Source organism: Lontra canadensis, unplaced genomic scaffold (genome assembly GCF_010015895.1).
Source record: "Lontra canadensis isolate GAN:19392208 unplaced genomic scaffold, GSC_riverotter_1.0 scaffold113, whole genome shotgun sequence".
Taxonomy (NCBI): domain Eukaryota; kingdom Metazoa; phylum Chordata; class Mammalia; order Carnivora; family Mustelidae; genus Lontra; species Lontra canadensis.
The window spans coordinates 729135-738022 of record NW_022631107.1 but is presented as its reverse complement, the minus strand read 5'-3'; positions in this window follow the sequence as shown (position 1 = coordinate 738022).

Sequence of the window (8888 nt, the reverse complement as noted above, 5' to 3'; positions counted from 1 at the left end):
AACTCCGGGGGAGCGCGCGACAACGGCAGTCGCCCAGACACACCCGCCAGGAGCCCCGCCTCCACAGTCCTTCCGCGCGGGTTGTCAAGTGTCGGGGGTGCGGGCAGGGGCGGGAGGCGAGAGAGTCGCTGATTGGTGGGGCGTCGGCGAGGGAGCGAGGGGGCGAGGCCGGGTGGGTGGGGGAAGGGGAGAAGGTCGTTGGCCAGCGGGGGCGCGCGCCCGGCGGCCCCGCCCGTCAGCCCCGCCAGCCAGTGGCTGTTGGGCAGCTGTTCCCGCGCGCCTGGAGTTTAAAGGGCTTGGGCCCCCAGCCGCCCGCCCCGCCACGGGTTCTGCGGGACCCAGGCCTGCCTTCTGCGCGTCTCTAGTAGACGTCCAAAGGTGCCTAGTTTCCTAGCCGGTTCCATCTGCCCAGCCGTTGACTTCACTGATCCTGTCCGCGCCCCGCAGCTCCCCCCCGCCCGACCCCAGACTGAGGTGGGCATTTGCCCTCGCCTTCGCCCTCCCGGTCTTTGGTTCCCCCTCAATAAATGGCGTAATTAAAGAAGTGGTTTCCAGAGTCCCCAGGTGCTGTCCACAGTGCGGAGGGGACATGAACGCAGCAGGCCTCCGCTCTCACACCCGGGACTGACGCCCCGAGGACCCCTGCCCTCTTCTGAGACTGTTTTCACGTCATCCCGGAGCCTGCCTTCATTCTCGCGTCTGGATGGGCGTGGAGTTCCGGGCGCCGGGGAGTTTTCCAGTCATTCCAGACTCCTCCGTCTGCCCGCCCGCTCTCGCTCTGGGATCCCACCCCCAACCGGAGGGATGCTGGAAGCCTGGGTTAGTCTGACCCACTGAGCGCCGGTGGGGCTCAGAAGCACCGCGCAGCAAAGGATGGGGCAAAATGGAATGTCCAGCCTCCTATTCACTAGAATGAGAAAGAAGTGACTGTGTCTGTTTTGTTCTTTGATGCATTGCCAGGGCCCAACCTGACTCACGGTGAGTCTTCAATAAATATTTGTCGAATGAATGAATGAATGAATATCCAGTAGTTAGGGTTACATTTGGTAATTAAATTGGAATATACCTATATAATAGATGGCTGTGCAGTGCGTGTGGGAGAGAGACACACAAATACACAGCTATGTCTAAATTAATTTAGCCAAACTGTTTAAAAACAAATTTAACCTACATGAACAACTTATAAGATGATTTCAAGTGATAAAAAAGAAAACATGGAATTGCGTAATTTCGTTCGTGCAATAAAAAAAAAGTGGGGAAAGAATATAAATTCTTGCTTGTAGATATACAAAATGTCTCTAACAAGATACACAAGAAACTGATACATCAGTTGACCCCAAGAAGGGATATTATGTGACTAAGAAAAAGAAGTGAGAATATTTCAAAAGTGACATGCACCTCTTTGTATCTTTTGCACTTTGAAGCAAGTGAAAGTATCTTTTCAATAAATTGTATATAGCTACCATTTCCTGGAGGCCTACTATAATATATAGACTATGTCTACTGGTAAACATATATAATAATATGGATGGATGATTTACTTATATTCTACTACTCTCAACAATTCTGTGATGTATATATTACTATTCCCATTTTACAGATGAGGAAGTTTGTCCGAGGTCACACAATGCAACCGAAATATAGAGGCCAGGTTTTCTGGCCTCTGAAAACCATGTAGAGTATACCACTTTGAGTCTGCCGAACAAAAGGAAGAAGGCACTGAAAAATGGGACCCCCACATTTCTGAGAACTGTTTCTCATATTTAAAAAATTCCAACTTTAGGGGTCAAATCCAATTTGATGTTTTAATAGTTGATGTGGAAAACTGAAAGCTATTTTCTCATTCACTTAATTTAATAAATTTTGTTTTATCATTAAAATGATGATGCTACCAGAGCAGTCTTTACTTTCAACTCCATCCCAATCAAAATACCAATGGCATTTTTCAAAATGCTGGAACCAACAATCCTAAAATTCACATGGAAGCAGAAAAGACCCTGAATCACCAAGGAAATGTAAAAAAAAAAAAAAAAAAAAGAAGAAGAAGAAAGCTGGGGGGAATCACATTGCCTGATTTTAAGCTATGTTATAAAGCTGTGATCACCAAAACAGCATGGTACTGGCACAAAAACAGACACATAGACCAATGGAACAGAGTAGAGAGCCCAAATATGGACTCTCAACTCTATGGTCAACTAATCTTCGACAAAGCAGGAAACAATATCCAATGGAAGAAAGTCTCTTCAATAAATGGTGCTGGAAAAATTGGACAGCTATATACAGAATAATGAAACGGACCATTCTATTACATCATACACAAAGATAAACTCTAAGTGGATGGAAAACCTCAATGTGAGACAGGAATCCATCAAAATCCTAGAAGAGATCATGGGCAGTAACCTCTTCAACATCAGCTATAGCACCTTCTTTAAAGACATGTCTCCAAAGACAAAGAAACAAAATTTTTGAAAATTAACTTTTGGGACTTCATCAAGATAGAAGCCTTCTGCACAGCAAAGGAAACAGTCAACTAAACAAAGAGGCAACCCAAAGAATAGGAGAAAATATTTGCAAATGACACTACAGACAATGGGCTGATATCCAAGATCTATAAAGAACTTCTCAAACTCAACACCCAAAGAAAAGATAACCAAGTCAAAAAATGGGCATAAGACATGAGCAGACACTTCTCTAAAGAAGACATACAAATGGCTAACAGACACATGAAAAAGTGTTCATCATCATTAGTCATCCTGGAAATTCAAATCAAAACCACATTTTTGCCAGTTAGAATGGCAAATTCTGACCCACTGGTCTTGACAAGGCAAGAAACAACAAATGTTGGAGAAGTTGTGGAGAAAGGGGAACCCTCTTACACTGTTGGTGGGAATGCAATTTAATGCAGCCACTTTGGAAAACAGTGTGGAGGTTCCTCAAAAAATTTAAAATAGAGCTACCCCATGGCCCAGCAATTGCACTACTGGGTATTTACCCCAGAGATACAGATGTAGTGAAAAGAAGGGCCATATGCACCCAATGTTCATAGCAGCAATGTCCACAATAGCCAAAATGTAGAAAGAGCCAAGATGCCCTTCAACAGACAAATGGATAAAGAAGATGTGGTCCGTATACACAATGGAATATTACTCAGCTGTCAGAAAGGATGAATACCCAACTTTTCCATCAACATGGATGGGACTGGAAGAGATTATGCTAAGTGAAATAAGTCAAGCAAAGTCAATTATAGTATGTTGTCACTTATTTGTGGAACAAGAATAGCATGGAGGACAGTAGGAGTAGGGAAAAATGAAGGGAGAAATCAGAGTGGGAGATGAACCATGAGACTATAGACTCCAGGAAATAAACTGAGGGTTTTAGAAGGGAGAGGGCTGAGGGAATGGGTGAGCCTGGTGGTGGGTATTGAGGGCACGGATTGCATGGAGCACTGGGTGTTATATGCAAACAATGAATCATGGAACACTACATCAAAAACTAATGATGTACTGTATGGTAACTAACATAACATAATAAAAAAAAATTAACAGCCCAAAAAATAAAATAATAATAAATTTTGTTTTTATGATTTAATGCCAAATGACTATACCATGTACTACTTGAAGGGAAATATAGCACATCCATTTTATACTTGAAAAATAGTAAAAAGAAAAAGTGATATATCCATCATAGACACTCAAATTATGGATTGAATGAGATCCTACAGACTTAGCACCAACCAATAGTTATTATTTAACATGCTCCAGCGAGCAAGATAAATTATTCAGAACCAGGACACTGACTTTCTGTTTCTAAAAACTACTCTTCATCAACAGTAACCTGGCAACTCTACTTGCTCTCTGCCATGAGAGAATGAAAGACATGCCAGGAATGTGTGAAGTGAACAGAGGGTGATTCCAGGAACAGAGCTGAGGTCATGCAAGATCTACTTGTTTGGCTCCCTTTTCCTGCACCTAGGAAGATGAAGTGTGTGGATCACATTCTTGATGTCTTTGTCCTGCCCCAGGCATAGTCAACACCCCACAGTGCATGTTAACTCTGAAGAACACTAAAACTCATTTCAGGATACTTACTATATCTTTCCAATTTTTAAAAATGTAGGCCTCTTCTGATAGAGATTTTGTTTTTAAAAATTCAACTGAGTACATTTTAAAGATCTTATGGGCTTTATTCAGTGATTCATGACTCAGGTAGCATCCCGTCTAGCAGATAGAAAGGAATTCCAAAGAGCTGTACAAAATGAAAGACTTCTAGGCAGAAGGGGAAGTTATTAGCCAGGAGTGGATTGTTTGTAACAAGGTCACCTCCTTGAGGGGACCACAGGAGGGTTATCTCACTGGAGCTGACCAGGTAATTCTAGATTCCCCTCCTATGAGAGGTTGAAATTGTAATTAAGTTAGATATTAAGTCTGTTTGGTGGCATGGATCTTGGCACCCATTTGGGGCCTGTGGTCTCTTTTCTTAACAATAGCCCCATTTTAATCAGGCTTTCAGCCTGAGAGATGTGACCAAAATTTAAGGCATTGGTGCCACTCGCAGCTACCACTCTGAGATTCTTGCCTTTTTTGCCACTCTGTGGTAGTCATAGGTTGTGATGTCTTTTTGCTGAATCACTATGGTATTCACGCATCACAACTTCAGGTTCACATTGGTTAAGTTGATCATTCTCTTTAATCCATTCATTTTCTGAAGATCTAATCTCAGGGATATTATTTGCATGGTGATTTGCAATTATGAACATGCATTTAAAACTTTTGAGAGAATATAGCACACAAGGAGAAAATTCTGATTATTATGAACAGAATAATTCCCAATATCTGGATTGTACTTCAAAGCCATGGTCTCCATTGCCTAAATCAATCAAAATCAAATAAGTCAAATGGGGTGCCTGGGTGGCTCAGTCAGTTAAGCATCTGCCTCTCCATTTTGGCTCAGGTCCTGATCTCAGAGTCATGAGATTGAATCCCATTTGGGGCTCTACACTCAGCTCAGAGTTCTCCTTCTGCCTCCCCCTCTTCCCTCCCCGTGATAATCGCCTCATTTGTACTCACTCCTGGTCGGGAAAGTAAGTGAAATCTTGCCAAAATAAGCAAATCCTGAATTGTGAATGCCTCCTGGTAGGTCTTTTCTAACTTGACAATGTAAATTTAAGGGAACTCACCAATGAGATGTCCCAGTTTGTGAACATTTAAAGGAATAATTAGACAACCTAAGACACATTGCCCAGTTGTGTACCCACCATAGAAGTATTCATAGGCTCAAAACCACCACAGACAAAACCCTGTCAGGTCACAAACCATTCCGCCAAGGTGGGACTGTTAATGGAATCATTCATGGGAATTGTTGCATTTGCCCATTCAAGCCAGGGGGCCAATTAGGTTTTCAGTGCCTTTGAGAAGTAAATCTCCTAGCCTGAAATAAAAAGTTGTTCTGGGGACACCTGGGTAACTCAGTTGGTTAAGCATCTGCCTTCAGCTTAGGTCATGATTTCAGAGCCCTTGGATGGAGCCCAGAGTTGGGAGTTGGGCTCCCTGCTCAGCAGGGAGTCTGTCTCTCCCTCTGCCCCTCCTCCTCCTTTCCACTTGTGCTCTCTCTCTCACTTTCACACACACTCTCTCTCAAATGAATAAAATCTTTTTTTTTTTTTAAGTTGTTCCAAATTCATTGCCAAGATGGGTGCTGATGCTCAGCTCTTTCAACAATTAAGGGCACATCTGATTTGGATAATCATAAGAACATGGGGGTGCAAATACATTATGACTTACAAAGATATTTCTGTCTTATTGGGCAAGTACAGGGGCGCCTGGGTGGCCAAGTCAGTTAAGCATCTGACTCTTGATTTCAGTTCAGGTCATGATCTCAGGATCATGAGATCAAGCCCCAAGCTGGGCTCCATGCTGGTAATGGGGTCTGCTTAAGATGCTCTCTCTCCCTCTGCCCCTCCCCCTCCTCTCTCTTTCTCTCTCTTTCTTTCTTAAAAAATAAAAAAAATTGGGCAAGTATAGTTATAATCAGAGAAAGGTAAAAACAAGGAATTGGATATTCTGGTGATAAAAGTCTGTAAGTGATTTTAGTTTATGGTAAGATTGGAAATAGGCAAAAAAAAAAAAAAAAAAAGAAAGAAAAGAAAAGAAAAATTGGTCACAGGAAAAACCAGGGGATCTTTAGCATCATGGACTGAATGGAGTTTTTGATGAAAAATCCAGCATTCAAAATGTTGCTCCCAATTACAATGGCCTGATAGAAATGATAGTGTTACCTTTCCAGGACAATGCCAGAGTAAAGGGAAAAAGGAGAATAAGAAAAGGTTTCGTTTTAGGTAAAGCATTAAATTTTCATCCAGGGTCTTAGGTGGAAGCATTCTACCTCAGCGTCAGCTATTTCTCTTCTTAGTCAATGTGATTTGGAGGGTCTCCAGTATTTGCCTAGGAACAGAAGTCAGGTTGAGCCTTCTTCAGTTGTGAAATATGCACTCAAGGTTTAATACCTTGGCATTTAGCAGCAGAGTCTATATCAAGAGTTCTTGTTAGGGTCCTTTCCATGAGTCTCACTTTTGCAACAGCATCACAGTCATAACTGTCTGTAAATGATGAAAGACTTAAAAATGAGCATGATTAAGGGTCTGATGAGAGTTCATTTTAATGAAACAGACAAGGAAATTTGGTAACTTCTGTAATATCTTAATATGTGGTGTATATGTGACTGACAACATTGTATCAGGACATACCAGATTTCTAGGAATTTTGTACAATTTCCAGAACACTTATAACATTTACCTACACAAATACAACAGAAAGAAGGCTTAGTATTATTTCTTACCTGACAATGCTTCCCACATACTTTAACATATCAAATAAGCCTAATTGGTCTAAATCTGTCTTTTCATAAGGAGAGAGAACAAAGTTTTTGATATGTCCCAGTGACTCTCAGGAAAATCCTGAAGCTTCATTCAAGGTCAAAAAAAAACTTAATTTAGAGTTTGAATTTGGAGAAGTTTGTCAAAAATATCAAAACAGTTTTAAAATCCTTGATTAGATATGATCATAGGTCACTGTGGAATAATACTTAGTTACCCATTTAAACAAAGTGACAATAGAAGATGTTAAAGAAAGATTGGGCTTACTTAAATCATCAAAGACCTGATGATAAGGATAACATAAACACAGAAAATTATTTTGGTAAGACACAAACTCGTTGCTGTCCAGGCAGATTACTTTAAAATAAGGAAAAACATTTCACAATATCTTATCAAGAGCAGCCTAAGAGTCCAAGAAAACTTTGTTCTTTTAACAGCTAAATTCTAATTTTATACCAGTTTACATGTGATATTAAATTTCATTCATTTTAAAAAAAATTAAAGTAATTCCAACTTTAGCCAATTGACCACAATTAAAATTCTTTTCCAAAGTTCCTTTTCCACAAACCTTCTACAAACTTTTTAAATATCCTTTCAGATTTTGTCCTGTTTTTCTTCTTTCTCATTATAGAATAATGAATCATTTTACTTTCCTTACCTACCTTTTATACATAGTTGTTTCCTTATACCCTTATTATTCCCAGCTAACTTAATTATATATTTTAATTAGAGTTCTTAACGCTTAGTTGGGCCACCTGGATGGCTCAGTCAGTAGAGCATGCAACTGTTGATCTCAAGGTTGTAAATTTGAGTCCTATGTTGGGGGTAGAGATTATTTTTAAAAAATAAAAATTAAAAAATCCTAAAGGAAAAGAATTTTCAACCATTGCAATGCTGAATTCCTTGTAAAAACTGAGAAGTAAGCAATTGTGTACTGTCCTTACATTAGCATTCTGTGGATTGGCAAATTTATAAATTCATAATTTCTAGAAGGATATTCTTCCTCAGAGTAATATTTCCAAAGTGGCACAAAACATGTTTACTAATAGATCAAAATATCTTTATTTCTTTTGTGAAAGGAAACAAAAAATGGATATAGTTATGTTCAGTGATTAATGTTTCAGTATTTTTATTTGAAAATGATTCAGATATTTAATGACTAGTCATCATGTAACTTATTTCAGGATAAATTTAAGGTTTCAAGTAACCAAAACAATTTTGGAAACTAGTTAGATAGACATACCATAAAACATCATTATTGCTGAAGAGTTCACCTAGAAACACTTAACCACTACTCTATTTAAATCTTTTGTTCTTAACAATTATGTTTAGATCACCTGTGAAAAGAGAAGTCAGCCATCACGCCAAGCTATTTTTCTTGCTGACAAATTTTTAAAGAGATGACATCAATTTAATTGGCCTTTACTAAACCTAGATAGGATAAATGTATTATACTTAACACTGATTACTCTAAAGATATGCCTGTTTTAATTAAACCAACAAACTTGAACCTTTTATTTACTAATAATTAAATGTAGATTACATAAAGTTGAAAAACATTTGGGTTAGTTTCTATATTTCTCGGAGTTTGGGGAATCTTTAATTCTTTTTAAACAAATAGAGTTATTTTACAAATTAATTTTGGCTATACCATCTGTAGGTAGAAAAATACCGCAAATCTATCACAAATATATATAGACACACATAAACATACAGACACAAACTGAGACTTTTCTAAGTAACTACCATCCTAAAATTTTAGCCATGAATCAGGTAAATAATACAAAACTTACTAGTTACAGAAGAAGTTGCATCCAAATCGTTTTTGGCAGATGGAATAAGTTAAGGTTACCTGCTCAGACAGCAAAAGCTTTTTACTAATATTTGTGGAGAAGACCCCTAAGATTTTTTTATTAGCCTAAGTTTCAAATAACATTCCCAAGCCCTTTTGTTTTTCTTTTGATAATAACCTACTTAAAGTTTGTATTTCAAAGAGATGACTTGGAAGGGTTCCTGG